Source organism: Natrix helvetica (assembly GCF_964273705.1).
Source record: "Natrix helvetica genome assembly, chromosome: 1".
NCBI lineage: Eukaryota > Metazoa > Chordata > Lepidosauria > Squamata > Natricidae > Natrix > Natrix helvetica.
Window position 1 is genome coordinate 356019748 of NC_138548.1, and position 16265 is coordinate 356036012.

The 16265-nt window shown below is 42.7% G+C and overlaps 1 protein-coding gene across 8 annotated transcripts in view; it reads right to left on the reverse strand.

Annotated features, from left to right (window-relative positions):
* Positions 1–16265, reverse strand: part of LOC309384270 (uncharacterized protein) — a 122040-nt gene that overhangs the window by 13463 nt on the left and 92312 nt on the right. For 2 of the 8 annotated variants that reach the window (XR_014174000.1, XR_014174001.1), the window contains exon 2: positions 4451–5194. The exons of 4 other annotated variants lie outside the window; for them this stretch is intronic. The gene's annotated coding sequence lies outside the window, so the exon portion shown is untranslated. Of the gene's footprint in view, positions 1–4450; positions 5195–8160; positions 8367–9975; positions 10008–16265 lie in introns of those variants that run through there. 2 more of the 8 variants (XR_014173999.1, XM_081937564.1) reach the window with 2 other exon arrangements.

Here is a 16265-nt window from a genome sequence, read left to right on the forward strand (position 1 = left end):
TCCTCTGGTGTATCATTAGGTAGGAATTCTGATACCCCCCACCCCCAATCAGGAAATTCAAAGGGTTTCTCTCCCGTGTGAGTCCTTTGGTGTGTCACCAGTTTGATATTATTACTAAAGCTTTTCCCACATTCAGGACATTCAAATGGTTTCGCTCTTGTGCGAGCCCTCTGATGAGTCACCAAATTGATATTCTGACTGAAAGCTTTCCCACAGATATGGCATTCAAAGGGCCTTTCTCTTGTGTGAGTCATCTGATGAGTCACCAGGTTTGAATTCTGATTGAAACCTCTCCCCCAATCAGGACATTGAAAGAATTTCTCTCCTGTGTGAGTCCTCTGGTGTTTCACCAGGCTGGAACTCAGACTAAAACCTTTCCCACAATCAGGACATTCAAAGGGTTTTTCTCCCGTGTGAGTCCTCTGGTGTGTCATCAGGCTGGAATTATCACTAAAACTTTTCTCACAAATATGACATTCAAAAGGTTTCTTTCATGTGTGTTTTCTGGTGTTTCAGCAGTCTGGAATTATCACTAAAGCCTTTTCCACAAATAGGACATTCAAAGGGTTTCTCTCCTGTGTGAGTCCCCTGGTGTGTCACTAGATTGGAAGTATTACTAAAACTTTTCCCACAAATAGGACATTCAAAGGGCTTCTCTCCGGTGTGTGTCCTCTGGTGTATCACGAGGTGGGAATTCTGACTGAAATGTTTCCCACAATCAGGACATTGAAAGGGTTTCTCTCCTGTGTGAGTCCTCTGGTGTGTCACCAGATGGGAATTCCGACTGAAACTTTTCCCACAGTCAGGACATTCAAAGGGTTTCTCTCCTGTGTGAGTCCTCCTGTGTATCACCAGGTGGGAATTCCGACTGAAACTTTTCCCACAGTCAGGACATTCAAAGGGTTTCTCTCCTGTGTGAGTCCTCCTATGTATCACCAGGTGGGAATTCCGACTGAAACTTTTCCCACAGTCAGGACATTCAAAGGGTTTCTCTCCTGTATGAGTCCTCTGGTGTATCATCAGGTCGGAATTCCGACTGAAACTTTTCCCACAGTCAGGACATTCAAAGGGTTTCTCTCCTGTGTGAGTACTCTGGTGTATCACCAGGTGGGAATTCAGACTGTAACTTTTCCCACAGTCAGGACATTCAAAGGGTTTTTCTCCTGTGTGAGTTCTCTGGTGTATCACCAGGTGGGAATTCCAACTGAAACTTTTCCCACAGTCAGAACATTCAAAGGGTTTCTCTCCCGTGTGAGTCCTCTGGTGTATCACCAGGTGGGAATTCTGACTGAAACTTTCCCCACAGTCAGGACATTCAAAGGGTTTTTCCCCTGTGTGAGTCCTTTGGTGTATCACCAGGTCGGAATTCCGAATGAAATGTTTCCCACAGTCACAACATTCAAAGGGTATCTCTCCTGTGTGAGTCCTCTGGTGTGTCACCAGGCTAGAATTATTACTAAAACTTTTCCAACAAATAGGACATTCAAAGGGTTTCTCTCCTGTGTGAGTCCTCTGGTGTATCACCAGGTGGGAATTCTGACTGAAACTTTTCCCACAATCCGGACATTCAAAGGGTTTCTCTCCTGTGTGAATCCTCTGGTGTGTCACCAGATTGGAATTCTGACTAAAGCTTTTTCCACAGATAGGACATTCAAAGGGTTTCTCTCCTGTGTGCGTCCTCTGGTGTCTTACTAGGCGGGAATTATCCCTAAAGCTTTTCCCACAGTCAGGACATTCAAAGGGTTTCTCTCCTGTGTGCGTGGTCTTGTGTCTCAGGAGTTGTGAGTTTATAATGAAACATTTCCCACAATCTGGACACTCATAAGGTTTCTCCATGGAGTGAATCCTCTGATATGTTAACAGGTGGGAATTACGACTGAAACTTCTCCCACAATCAGGAGATTGAATGGGTTTTTTCTCATGTATGATCCCTCTAGTGCATCACCAAGATGGAATTATAATTGAAAGTTTTCCAACAATCAGGACATTCAAAGCATTTCTCTCCAATGTGAGTCTTCTGGTGTATCACCAGCCTGGAATTGTGACTTTCCCATAATCAGGACATTCAAAGGGTTTTTCTTCTGTGTGAGTTCTCTGGTGTCTCATGAGATGGAAATTTCTACTGAAGCTTTTCTCACAATCTAGATACTCATGCAGTTTCTCCCTGGAGTCAATCTACTGATGCATCACCAGATTGAAATTATGACGAATTTTTTTTCTACAATCAGGACATTCAGAGGGTTTCACTTTTGTGGAAGTCCTTGGGTGCTTCACTAGGGTGGAATTCTCACTGAAACCTTTCCCACAGGAAGGATATTCAAATGGTTTTATTCCTGTGTGTGTGTGTCCTTTAATGTCTCATGACCTGGGAATTTCTAATGAAACTTTCACACAATCTGCACAGTCATATGTTTTCTCCCTCCTGTGAGTTATCTCGTGCAGCACCATGTTGCCATGCTCACTAAAGCATTTACCACATTGGGAGCACTTTTGTGGATTCCCTCTTTTGGAGAGGTGCTTCCATGAATCACAAGGGAGCTATTGTGACCATAGTTTTTGCCACAACCAGGTAATTAGTATGGATTTTCTCTTTTCTGGCTCCTCTTGTGAATAATCAGGTGTGATTTTCAATCTGTGCTTTTCCCACAATAGGCAAACCTATGGAGCTTTTGCGCAGCTGATATTCTTGAGGAGGTCAAAAATATGGACAATACCTTGTTTAAGGTTGCTTTCATTCAAGCCGTCTTCTTCCTCACAGGGAGAGGCCTGCATTACTGTCTGTTCTACATGACTTTACTATTGATCTTTTCGTCGCAGCAGACTTCCAGATATTTCCCTCTTTTGCTGAATTATAAATAATCTCCCTTCACCTCTCATGTAATGTATTCTTGAGCTCTGCATAATCTGCTTATTCTTTCTTAATGTTCTCTCTTTCGTCAAACAGCTGCTGGAGGAGGAACAGATTTGTATAGCTTTCTGCAGAAAATGGAAAGTATTTTGATTTCTGGCTTGATTTTCTTCCCTTTTCAACACTGATTGTTATTTACGGTTGTCCAGAGTGCTCTTATTGCCATCCTGTTCATCTGTAAGATGCAAAGAAAAAATGTAACTTTAATTTTTTGTAAAATGGTTAGATGAGGTGAAAAAAAAAAGGTTTACACCACTTTTGCTCATGGAAGTCCTCAGCTGCAAATAAGGGCAGAAAATACTGTCTACAACCCCTCTGGTGACATCCTTGTTCAAATGCTGTTCAAATAACCTACAACAATTTTAAGGACTACTTTTATGCGGGCTGTGGAATTCTGGGACTGAAAATCGGGCAAAATCAAGGTAGAAGACTGAAACTCCACATGTGGGAATTCCATAATCATCAGACAAAAGCTCTACCCAAAATTCCTTGAGGAATTCCTCTACTTCTGGAAAAAGAAATATCCAGAAACCTCTGCTGATAACCAGAAATTAGTAGTTAGCCATTTTCCATTTTCATTTTCACTCCAGTTACAAATTTAATCCTGAGAAATGATTGAGCAAAATGAATCAGGCCAAAATTCAAACAATCAATTTCTCACCTACACTTTCAATGGGAGATCACAAATAAAATTCAAGTGTTATCAAAACTCATCTACCTTTCCTCATATGGATTACCTTGTATACAATAAGTGATGATTTATGCTTGAAGTAATGTCCACATATCAGACATTCAAAGGGTTTCTCTCCTGTGTGAGTCCTCTGGTGTATCACCAGACTGTAACACCGACTAAAACATTTTCCACAATCAGGACATTCAAAGGGTTTCTCTCCTGTGTGAGTCCTCTGGTGTCTCACCAGGCTGGAACTCAGACTAAAACCTTTCCCACAATCGGGACATTCAAAGGGTTTCTCTCCTGTGTGAGTCCTCTGGTGTATCACCAGACTGGAATAATCCCTAAAGCTTTTCTCGCATAGAGGACATTCAAAGGGTTTCTCTCCCGTGTGAGTCCTATGGTGTCTCAGGAGGTAGGAATTTCTAATGAAGCCTTTCCCACAATCTACACACTCATAAGGTTTCTCTATGGAGTGAATCCTCTGATGTATTACCAGGTGGGAATTACGACTGAAACTTCTCCCACAGTCAGGACATTGAATGGGTTTTTGTCCTTTCTGATTCCTCTGGTGTATCACCAAGTTGGAATCATAACTGAAAGTTTTCCAACAATCAGGACATTCAAAGGGTTTCTCTCCTGTGTGTGTGGTCTTGTGTCTCAGGAGGTCGGAATTTCTAATGATGTTTTCCCCACAATCTAGATATTCATACAGTTTCTCTCTGGAGTCAATCTATTAATTAATTATTAATACATCACCAGACTGAAATTGGGTCAAATTTTCCCCCACAATCAGGACATTCAAAGGGTTTCACTTTTGTGGAAGTCCTTCACCAGGGTGGAAATCTCACTGAAACTTTTCCCACAGAAAGGATGTTCAAATGATTTTATTCTTGTGTGTGCGTCCTTTAGTGTCTCAAGACCTGGGAATTTCTAATGAAACTTTAACACAATCTGCACATTCATATGTTTTCTCCCTCCTGTGAGTTATCTCATGTAGCACCATGATGCCATGCTCGCTGGAAGCACTTTTGTGGCTTCTCTCTTGTGTGTGGGTGATTCTATGAATCACAAGGGAGCTGTTGTGACCATAGTTTTTGCCACATTCAGGTAATTTGTATGGCTTTTCTCCTTTCTGGCTCCTCTTGTAATAATCAGCTGTGATTTGCAATCTGTGCTTTTCCCACAATAGGCAAATTTATGAAGCTTTTGCACCACTGATATTCTTGAGGTGGTCAAAAAGATGGACAATGCCTTGTTTAAGGGTGCTTTCATTCAAGCCGTCTTCTTCCTCACAGGGAGAGGCCTGCCTTACTGTCTCTTCTACGTTGCTTTACTATTGACCTTTTCCTCCCAATAGACTTCCAGATGTTTCCCTCTTTTACTGAATTATAAATAATCTCCCTTCTCATGTAATGTATCCTTGAGATTTGCATAATCTGCTTATTCTTTCTTAATTTTCTCTCTCAAACAGCTGTTGGAGGAGGAGCAGATTTGCATGGTTTGCTGCAGGGAATGGAAAATATTTTGATTTCTGGCTTGATTTTCTTCCCTTTTCAACATTGAATGTTATTTATAGTTGTCCAGAGTTCTCTTATTGCCATCCTGTTCATCTGTAAGATGCAAAGAAAAGTGTAACTTTAATTTTTTGTAAAATGATTAGCAATGAGTTGAAAAAAGAAGAAAAGTATACACCACTTTTGCTCATGGAAGTCCTCAGCTGCAAATAAGGGCTGAAAATACTGTTTACAAACCCTCTGGTAACATCCTTGTTCAAATAGTCCTCACATAACGTACCACAATTGGAACTGGTATTTGCATCACTAAGCAGCTCAATCATTCTTACTAATAGAGAAGCAATTCATTCTTACTAATAGAGAAATGATACTAATAGTGAAGTTGCTGGAACCTTGGGAGAGTGACCATGTCTTACTGGAATTCAATATAATGCAAACACAAGCAATAGAATATAATCCAACAAGTGCCTTAAACTTTAGAAGAGCTGATTTTAAGAAATTCAGAGCCAAAGCAAAATTTCATGGATAAAAATCCTAAGGGAGAAAACAATGCAAGGTGTGTGGGAAATCCTGGAAAATCTATATATATAAAAGCGAAAAACCACTTACGCATTATCACAAAATCTCCAGAACCTTAAAGCCTACAAACCTCAAATTTTCCATGTATGTTCCTCTCGGCTTCTAGATGCTATTTAAGAATCGATTTTTCAAAATGACCATCAGAGCCTTAGTATTGCCTATATTATTATTAACATGCTATCATGCTAACTAGTTCTACTCCCCCTCCTAATCAGAAATGAAATCTGTTCCAAATGCAAAACACAAGCACAGGAGAGGAGATTCAGTTTCAGTTTTACTTTCACAGCAGGAAGCAGCTTTACTCCCGAACAGTTGAGCTAACCAATAGCCAGGCTCCTTCCTGTCTCCTTGCTCACACAGCAAATACTGTTTCACTTTCAAACTAGCCCTCTGATGCTAAGGAGTTCTATTCCCCCTCCCCACCCCAAAAGAGGAGTTTCACTTTCACAGCAGCAAGCAGCTTTACTACAGAACCACATCCAGGCTCCTTCCTGTCTCCTTCTTGCTCACACAGCAAATACTGTTTGAGTTTCCAAACACCCTTCAACTCTCTCACACACTGACAGGACGCTAGACAGATGAATACTAATGGATGCTGGTAGGCAGAGGCAGATTTTCCTCCCCTTATTTTACTCCTCAGTTCAGATAAATTTGTTCCATCTAGTGTAACACCAGTTAAAGGGAAAAGAGCCAAAAAATGGAGAAAAAGATTTACAGATGCGATAAGGAAAACACAAGTAAGGAAAGCTGCACACAAGTATCATCAAACTCATCCCCAAGTCAGTGGAAAGGCTGTAAAAAGTATACATCTAATAACCCCTATGTTAATCAGTCACAAATGATTAACCTTGTACTAATAAGTATTTCTTTGGTTTTAAAGATGAACCTCAGTTTGATTACTCCAGGGACAAAGTTGTTGATCTCGTACACCGGTTACCCTGTGCCTGGTGCCATGCTCTATGTCAGGTTCCTGTTCAGTGAAGCAGAAATAAACAATAAGCTACAAAATTCTCAATGTGTATTGTTTTATCTTCCACGCTCCGGCACGATCCGTCAAACACCCAGTGATAAAATAAAGTGAGATGAAGTCAAGACTGAAGCCCAGTGCTCCCCTCCACCTTTGAAACCTTCCCGTGACTCCACCCACCACCCACAGATGCTCACAACGGTCCTAGCCAAGCCACAAGCTATGTTGGTTTGCCACCTTGTGCAGGCAGCCGTGCTGTGTTTCGGAATGGCAGGTTGAGGGTCCTGGGATGTGCTACAGTGGTGGTGCACCTCTCTCCCCTTCAGCCATACCCTGAACCCTTACACAGCCTTCTCACCCACCAGCATCCAATGGTAAAGCGCTTTCTGCTGTCTGGAAGTACAACAGATGCTTCCAAATGACGTCTTTTGGAGCCAGAGAGGTGAAGGAGGGAAATTTTATGCCAACATTCAAAGTGCAGGGACAGGTCTACCACAGGACAGGGAGTATCATGGTGGGGCCTCAGCAGCAGCCTTCATTTCCCTAAATGTACTTTGTTGGTGATGACAACAATGAGAGAGACATCCATTGTGGAATCTACCCAGACATTAAAAAACAACTGGTTAGCCAACTGCAGAAGTTGCTGCGAGAACACAAGAAGTAAATTCTTGAACTTAAAGGTGCTATTGATTCTGCTCCTAAGCGCCACAAGAACTTCCAAGTGGTGATTAATGCCGATAGAAAGTCTTCTGCAGAGCACAGAGGTCGTGTCAATGCCCCCAAGACTACAGAAGTGGCTGTTCTCATTGTCAGCCAGGACTTTGAGAAGAGAGATATCGTTCTCCACAGCACAGAGAACAGGTTGTTACGAATCAGTGAGATGCACTGTGCCTATGAAGCTCTCCGGTACCCTCTGATGTTCTGCCATGGAGAAGATGGCTACTACATCAATATACCCCAGTGTGAACCAAAGACGAAAGTTCCCCTGAAGAAGACCGTGTCTGCTGCTGCCTTTTACAGCTACAGGATAATGGAGGGTGATGGTAAAGAATGCTACCTATTGCTGTTCCATTTCTGTAGCAAAGCACAGGTATCATACTAGTCGGTTGGACTAATATGATCATACAAGCGCAGTCAACACAATATCACTAAAAAGGGAAAACAAGATATCCAAGAAGAAACTAGCATGGTTGCATAAAGATTTCTCTGATAAACTGAATGAAAAAAGGATCAGTATAAAAAATGGAAAGAGGACACATAACTAAGGCAGAATAGCAGCATATAGCCCGAATCTGCAAAGATGAAATCAAGGTCATGGTGAGAATGAACTAAAACTTGCAAAAATATCAAAAATCATTTTAAAACATGTATAAAACAAGGAAAAACTCAAGGAAACAGTCAGTCCGCTAATGGGAGATGATGGCAAGGAAGTGATGGGCAGTAGAGACACAGCAGAGCTACTTAATTCATTATTTGCATCTATCTTCAGGCAAAAAGAAAAAATAGCCAAACCTACCAAAACAGAACTGTAAAAGGCAGACTAGGAATAGAAATTAAAAAAGGCAAGAAAATGGTAAGAGAACACCTGTCCATTCTAGAAGAGTTCTAATCATTGGGACCAGATTGATTACATCCCAGAGTTCTAAAGGAGCCAGCAGACGTGATCTAAGAACCATTCAACCATATCTTTCAAAGATCTTCACGCACCAAGGAACTACCGGTGGATTGGAAAAGACAGGATGTAGTTCCCATCTTCAAAAAAGGGGAGAAAAATGGATCCATAAAACTACAGGCCAATTAGCCTGACATCACTACCTGGAAAGATCCTGGAAAAGATAATGAAACAAAAGATCTGCAAACACCTAGAAGCAAGCAAACATATAACCAGAAGTCAACATAGGAAGTTAACATGTTATTTCATTCTTACACAAAGTGACAAAATTAGCGGACCAATCTAATACATTGTATAATTGGATTTCAGTAAGGCAGTTGACAAAGTAGACCATAACCTACTTCTTAGTAAATTAGAAAAATGTGGGATAGGTACATCCAACCACACAGATGGATTCATAACTGGCTGACAAACCGCACTCAAAGTGTATTCCTTAAGGGGACTATATCTATATGGAGAGAATTAAGCAGTGGGTACCCCAAGGTTCTGCTTTGGTGCTCTTTAATATCTTTGTAAATGCCTTCGATGAGGGAGTCCAACGGGAACACATCAAATTTGCAAACGACACCAAGTTGGCAGGAATAGCCAACACCTCAGAAGATAAGCTCAAGATAGAGAATCTCGATAGATTGGGACACTGGGCCCTACCTAACAAAATGAAATTCAATTGAGTGGGGGAAAGGGGTTTTACACTTATGCAAGGAAAACCAAATGTACTGTTACAGAATAGGTAGAATCTGGCTCAAGTAATAACTATGAGAGGAACCTTGAAGTCCTAATTGACAATTATTTAGATATGGCCAGCTGTGTATTGCAGTGGCCAAAAAGCCAATACAATACTAAGCACCATTAACAGAGAGATAGAATCAAGATCGTGTGAAGTACTAGTACCACTTTATAAAGAGTAAGACCACACTTAGATAATTGCAGACAGTTTGGTCACCCTATCATAAAAAAGATGTTGAGACTCTGGAAAGAAGGCAGAAAAGAGCAACAAAGAGGATTAGGGGCCTGGAGGCTAAAATATAAAGAAGGGTTGCAGGAATTGGGTATGTCTAGTCCAGTGAAGGGAAGGACTAGGGGAGACATGAAAGCCATCTTCCAATATTTGAGGAGTTGCCACAAAAGAGGGAGGGGTGTCAACCTATTCTCCAAAGCCCCTGAAGGCAGGACAAGGAACTGGAGGGAAACTAATCAAGGAGAGAAACAACTTCGAACTAAGGAGAAATTTCCTGACACTGAGAACAGTGAACCAGTGGAAGGGTTTCCCTTCAGAGGTTGTGGGAGCTCCATCCCTGGTGGCTTTTAATCAGAGACAGGACAGCCATTTGTCTGAAATGATATTGGGTCTCCTGCTTGATCAGGGCGTCTGTATAGAAGACCTGCAAGGTCCCTCCCAGCTCTGTCACAAACCCTCCAGTGATGGGAGCACCCACAACCTCTGGAGGGAAGCCATTCCCAAAGAATCCACCTTCACTTGGAAGAGACTTTTCCAATCTTCCCACCAGGAGGAAAATTGCAGCCACCAGTTTCACAGCCTGCAGCACCAGTGGGCTTAAATTCGGGGAGGGAAGGAACCTGCAGCAGCAGCAGCTGAGATGCTTCAGCCCAGTTGCTTCTCTGCTTCCAGGACTCTCCTCCCACCTGCCCTCCACTCACCTTCCAGCTGCTGCTTCGACCATGGGAAGAGCGCAAAAGCCGCTCTGCACACCACTCTCCTCCCATGCGTGATCCGGAAGAGGAAGTTCCTCTGCCTTTCTCCTCTCCCATTCTTTCTAGGAATAAAGTACTCCATCGTTTTAACTCCTTTAAGCTCAACCACAAGTGTTAGCCTCTTTCTAGGCACAGGTGTTGCCTGTTTGACTACCATCTCCAGACAGGAGGCATTTAAAAAAAACATCATTCTCCAGTTTCTACCTAAGGCGTTTGCAACAAGTTTCCACTGATTGAGTGCTATCAAGTGGTTTTTGATTTCGAGCAACCGACTTTGCAGCTGAGCCTAGTGAAATAGTGAAATGTGATGTTACTTAACCTTGTGAAGATTAGCTATGTGCCCAGCCATAAACGTTCATGAAGGTTTTACAGAATTACACAATCAGCTTTCTTAGGGGTGATTCTCAGTGGAGACCAAAACCTCTCTACATGCCAAAACTTTATGACTCTTGAGGCTCCCAGGATTTTAGGGCCTGGCAGCAGCATCAGGCCAGACCCTCCAGGGGAAGGAGCTTCACTCCTGCTGGCCAGGGCTGCATCCAAGAGCATCAACCACCAAGCTTCATTCTTGGAGGAGGAAATTTTATATCTGCTGAATGCCAGGTGTAAATTCTGTAAATTTGCTTGCACTGAAGTCTCCCATTAGGTCACACAGAGAAACATATGCAGCAGGGCCTAGAAAATGGAGCCTAAGAAAGAGGGCCTGATTGCCTATATATGGTAGAAGAAATTCCCCCCCCCCCTTCCACAATGTCTATTTATCTTTTTATTGTACAGAGGGTTGTTTTTTATATATTCTCCTATTTCCCTCATGTTAATTTTAATGTGTCTTAGAGAAACACAATGTTCAGTTTCCTCCTTCTGCATCCTGAATGTCTTTCAGATTTTGAGGCCAGAATTTCCTAGCCAGCATCTCCTTTTCACAAAATATCTATGAGTCATAAGCAGAGTTTCTGAGTGGCCCCAGTAAGTTGCTGAAGCTTCTAAAAAAATATATGGTAAAAAATATTATTTCTATACCCGGAACCACACCCATTGCTCTCTCTTGCCTTCTGGGGCTTTGGTTCTATGCATCAGACATCTCCAAGAGAAAAAAGAAGTCACATTCTTTGCAATGAACTCTTGCAGTATCCAGCAAAACCATAAATTTTTTCTCTTCCCTGTCTTACTGTCCCACTTTACTCCCTCCCAATATCACAAATCCATGACTGATAAATATAATTTGTCCCCACTGGGGTAGATTTAAAAAAATAATAAATTTTTTTTTAACACACCCGTAACTGCTTGGTGAACAGTGCATTGTCTGGGTCAATACTTTATACACAATACTAGTAATAATATTGTTTAGGTATACATAATAATACCTTTCAACCTCTAACAATTATGTATAGATAGTAATGTTAATGTATTATATATGCTCATTTTTCCCAGGACCTCAAACCATGTGGTCCTGTCCGCCATTAAACCATCTTTCCAAGCAGGGTCCATGTTTCCAGTGTTTTTCCCATTTGGAACTGAACCCAGATGGACATTTCTTCCAACAATTTGGCAACCCAGATGGGTCTCCAAACTAACCTGACTGATGGACCTGGCCTGGGTAAGCCTCCCTTGCTGGCATAGACCCATTGAGTCTGTGGGTGGATTTTCCCCAGACCTTGGCCATTTGGAATAAAGGTTTTAAAGGGGTTTTGAATGTTGAGTTCAAAGGCTGCTTGGAAAGGTGAGTACCTCTAAATTTTAACTTTAAAAGCCCAGAAGGTGAAAGGGAGCATGTGTCTGTGTGTTTGAATGTGCTTGAGAAAAAATCCCTTCTCTGGATCTTGCTCCCTCTGTGCATTTCCTAACCGCAGAAAGACCAACAGAGTCTGGAGAGCAGGGGGGATTTGCCAGACACCGGACCTTCTGTAGGTAAAAGGGAGAGAGTGCGTGGGAAGGGGTTAAAAGGCAAATGAGAGGTTCACTCTTGGGTGACTGGCTGAGCATCACTGAGCAGATCCCTATTCCGGAAAGGAGGTACCCATACTCTGAGTAATTTCGGTGGACAGAATCCTCCCAGGCCATTGGCCTGAAAAACTGAGGGCTGACCACAGGTTAGAAGATACATTCACCTGTTGGGGGTGGTGTATTCCGCAGTTGCAAGGGACCCAAGTAAAAGGAAAGAGTGGAGCCTTGGTGTCTTATCGTGGACAGTGGGAAGAGCAGACCAGGAAATGGGAAGCTCAGAGTCTAGGATCCCACTGAAATCTCCTCAAGGGAGACTGATGGAGGCCTGGGTTTGAGACAAATTACCTGTCCAGACAGGAATGAAGAATACGCACGTGCGCCAAGGTATGTGAGAAATGGACTCTGCTCAGGGATGAAGCAAGAAAAAACAATCTGGCTAAATAAAGATACTTAAAAGAGAAATATCGTGTTTCCCCCAAAATACAACATGTCATGAAACTAAAGTCTTGCCACATTTTTCAGGTGGGCAAAAATATAAGCCCCCCCTCAAAAATAAGCCCCCTGGACAACCCAACCCCCTCGGGCCAGGCAGAACACCGCTCACCAACCTAGCGCTATCCCGAAGGTGCCAAGCCGCGGGAACCAGGGGGGAGACAAAGGTGATCGCGTTGCTTGGCGCCTTGGGGATACCCAGCTGAAGAGAGTGGTTGCCGGGCGGCTGCTCTCTTCCGAGCGGGCTCCCAAAGAACCGGGCAAAGCCTCATGGGCAAATGGCTATGTTGCGCTGTTGCAGCAGCGCACCACAGCAGCCATGAAGCGACCACGCTCACAAGCAGTCACCCGGCAAACCCTCTTTCCAGCCGAGCACAGCGCCATTCACTGACCTAGGGGTTTTGGTGCCTTCGAAATGCCAGTGAATGGCGCTCTGCATGGCTGAAGAAGGGGGTTACACGAGCAGCTGTTCCACTCTCGCTCACGTGCCACCCAGCCTCACGATGCCCTGGCCTAACTCTCCCTGCAGAGCCAGGGCACTTCTGCTGCTGCCGCCGCCGCATGGCTTTTTCTGCGGCTTCCAAACCGAGTCTTCCGGCAGTGGCCGCTCTGGGTGTATGCTCTATGGCTGTACGCTCTGCCGGCAGCTAGTCCACAAGCATAGAGCGTACGCCCAGAGCGGCCACTGCCAGAAGACTTGGTTTGTTGGGATGGCATGCTTTTTATGGTATAAGGGAACAAAAACACAGGGCTATTTTAGAAGACACTATATTCGGGAGGCTTTGTTACTAAATTGGGAGATCAAAAGGCAATATTACCTAAAAATTCCAGTCTGGCTATCAACTATTGAAGCTTTTTCATATCCAATAATATATAAAAAGGAACAAACAGTTAGATATGGTGAAATATAGAATGCAGAGGGTGAACTTAAATCTATGCAAGAGTTGAAACAGGAAGGAATAGGAATGAATTGGTTTTCATATGTGCAAATACAATCTAGATATGAAGATCGTAAAACAGAAGGTTTCTATGATAAAATTACTGAATTAGATAAAATTTTGACAGGTACTGATGAAAAAATAATTTAAAAATTATATGGACACCTATTAGAGGTTAACAAGTCAAAGAAACTATGATAGCTTGGAGGAAAAATTTTGGACATGGGATTGAATTAGAGAAATGGCAGAATTTGTGGTCTCAAAATTATAAAATGACAATGTCAACAGCATATAGAGAAAATTTGTATAAGATGTTTTACAGGTGGCAGCTACCCCCAACGAGAATAGCAAGAATGTTCAAGAACAAGTCGGAAAAGTGTTGGAAATATCATCAGACACCAGGTTCATATTACCATATGTGGTGGACTTGCATTGAAGCTAAAAGATATTGGACTAAAATCCACATATGGTTGGAGAAAATGATACAAAAAGACATAGACCTTAGACCAGATATTTTTTAATTGGGAATTATACCCAGTGGCGTAGCGTGGGTTGTCAGCACCCGGGCAAGGCAAGTAATTTGCGCCCCCTAACCCGAGGGCGGCCCGACTGCAGCTGCCCCTGGGTTGGCATCAGTCAAGTGAGGCTCTCCATGCTGGCCTCCTGCCTTCCTCCCGAGGAGGAGCTCGAAGGGCAGCGGGAAAAGGCTCGACTGAAGGGAAGCAGGTGCCGCGGGGGTGGGAGGCGCACCGGGGGCTTCGGGAAGGCGCCGGCGCACCGGGGCGCTCCAGGCGGAGCGGGAGGATGCGGTGGCGTTGCAGCGGCGGGCAGATGGAGCACAGTGTCGCTCTCCGGCTCCCGCGGGGGCGGCGCGGCGGGTCTTGGCGGCTCCGCTGGGAGGTAGGCGGTGCGCAGGAGGGGCCTGGGCCGGGGAGCTTAGTTCACGGGCCGAGCCGGGCACGGAAAGAGGCGGCCACAGTCCGGCAAAGGGCGGCACAGGGCGAGTCAGGGCGCCCGCCTAGATGTTGCGCCCGGTGCGGCCGGCCCCCCCTGCACCCCCCACGCTACGCCACTGATTATACCAGATACATATAATAAAGATTTGAAATATTTGATTGTGAATGTTTTAACAGCAGCTAGAATTGTATTTGCAAAAAATTGGAAAAACGAGAAAACACCAACGCAGGAGGAAGTTATTCAAAAAATAATGGAACGTGCTGAAATGAGTAAATTGACATTTGAAATCAGAGAACAAGAAGATGAACAATTTTATAAGGTATGGGACTTGTTTTAACAGTGGCTAGATAAAAAAACACGGAAATGAAAAATGTTGAAGAAGCTTTTCACATTGTAAGAATAATAGAATGAGATAGGTGATACTATAAATAAATTTTATTATTAAATAGACTAATGATGTAATGGAATATTGGTAAAAAGAATATTTAGAACATTTTGTTTAAAACGAAGGAATAACAATTGTAGTTGAACATATGATGTTACAATAACAATAATGTACTTATGTATACTTGATGGACAATCTGTGATTTTATATACAATTGGAAAAAGTGATGCACAAATTTAAAATGTTGGAGAATTCTTTCATATTGCAAAAATAATAGAATGTTAGGTGATTCTATAAAGACATATGATTATTAAAAAGGCAAATAAGGATGTGATGGAATATTGGTATATATATGAAACTAATTTCTAGAACATTTGTTTAAAATGAAGGAACACCAATTGCAACTGAACATACAATGTACAATGATAATGATGTATTTATGTACAGTATGTTTAATGGATAATCTGTGATCTTATACACAATTGAAAGCGGTGAGGCACAAATGCTTGTAACCAAACAACATGGCATATATAATTCTAATTGATGAGGGTTTTATGTTTCATGTTTTGTTTGTTTTTGTTTGTTTGAAAATTAAAAAAACTTTTGAAAAAAAACAACTAAAAGCATCCATCAAGTCTCTCTGATATGGTCAATGTTTAATCTTTTGCCAATAACATGTTTTTCACCCACACACTTTGGCAAAAGGGAGGGATTGTAAGAAGTTAGCACCCACCCTTTCCCAGAATAAAGAAATCTTCTAGAAAATATTAAAAAGGCAGAATATTATACCTCCCTGGATGAGAAAAGGAGAAATATGCTCTTGGAAAGCAGCCCCCACCTTTGTTAACAGCGCCAGAAAGACTGGGCCACCTTATCTACAACACAAAAGATCTTCTCCCTCAGAACATAATAGGATTAGCCCTCTACCCATCAAGCAACAGAACTCACCACATGAAACGTGGGGAGATTGTATTGCCCAACAAGCCTCAACCAGGCCTAAGACTCAAGACAACCAATCAGAATACATTTCTTACACAGGAATAGGAAGCTCTAAGGCGGCCCAAGAGTGGGTATACATCTGTCTCTCACACACACCCATGTGCTCATTTTGCCCAGGGCCTCAAACCATGTGGTCCTGCCCACCATTAAACCATCTTTCCAAACAGCCTTAAAAGAAGCCCTGAGAGAGGAATGAAAGAAATAGAAACATCTCCCATGTGTTGGGAAGACAGCTTTACATTATCTTACCCCCACATTCACAGCAATGCTGCCAATACCCATTTCTTTCATTCTCAAAAGCTATTTAAAGAGAAGCACAATGCTTTTTTTTTTTTTTTTTACAAATGAAGCATTTTCCACCAAATGATTTCTTTCCTCACCTCTCCAATACCAAGGCTGTTGCAATAAATTTGTCAGCAGCTTGGCGCTGCTACCACCGGAGTAACAAGCAGGCACCTCCAAGAAGAAAAAATCACACCAAGAAGTTGGAAGAACAATCCATCTGGTTCAGTTCCAAGCCT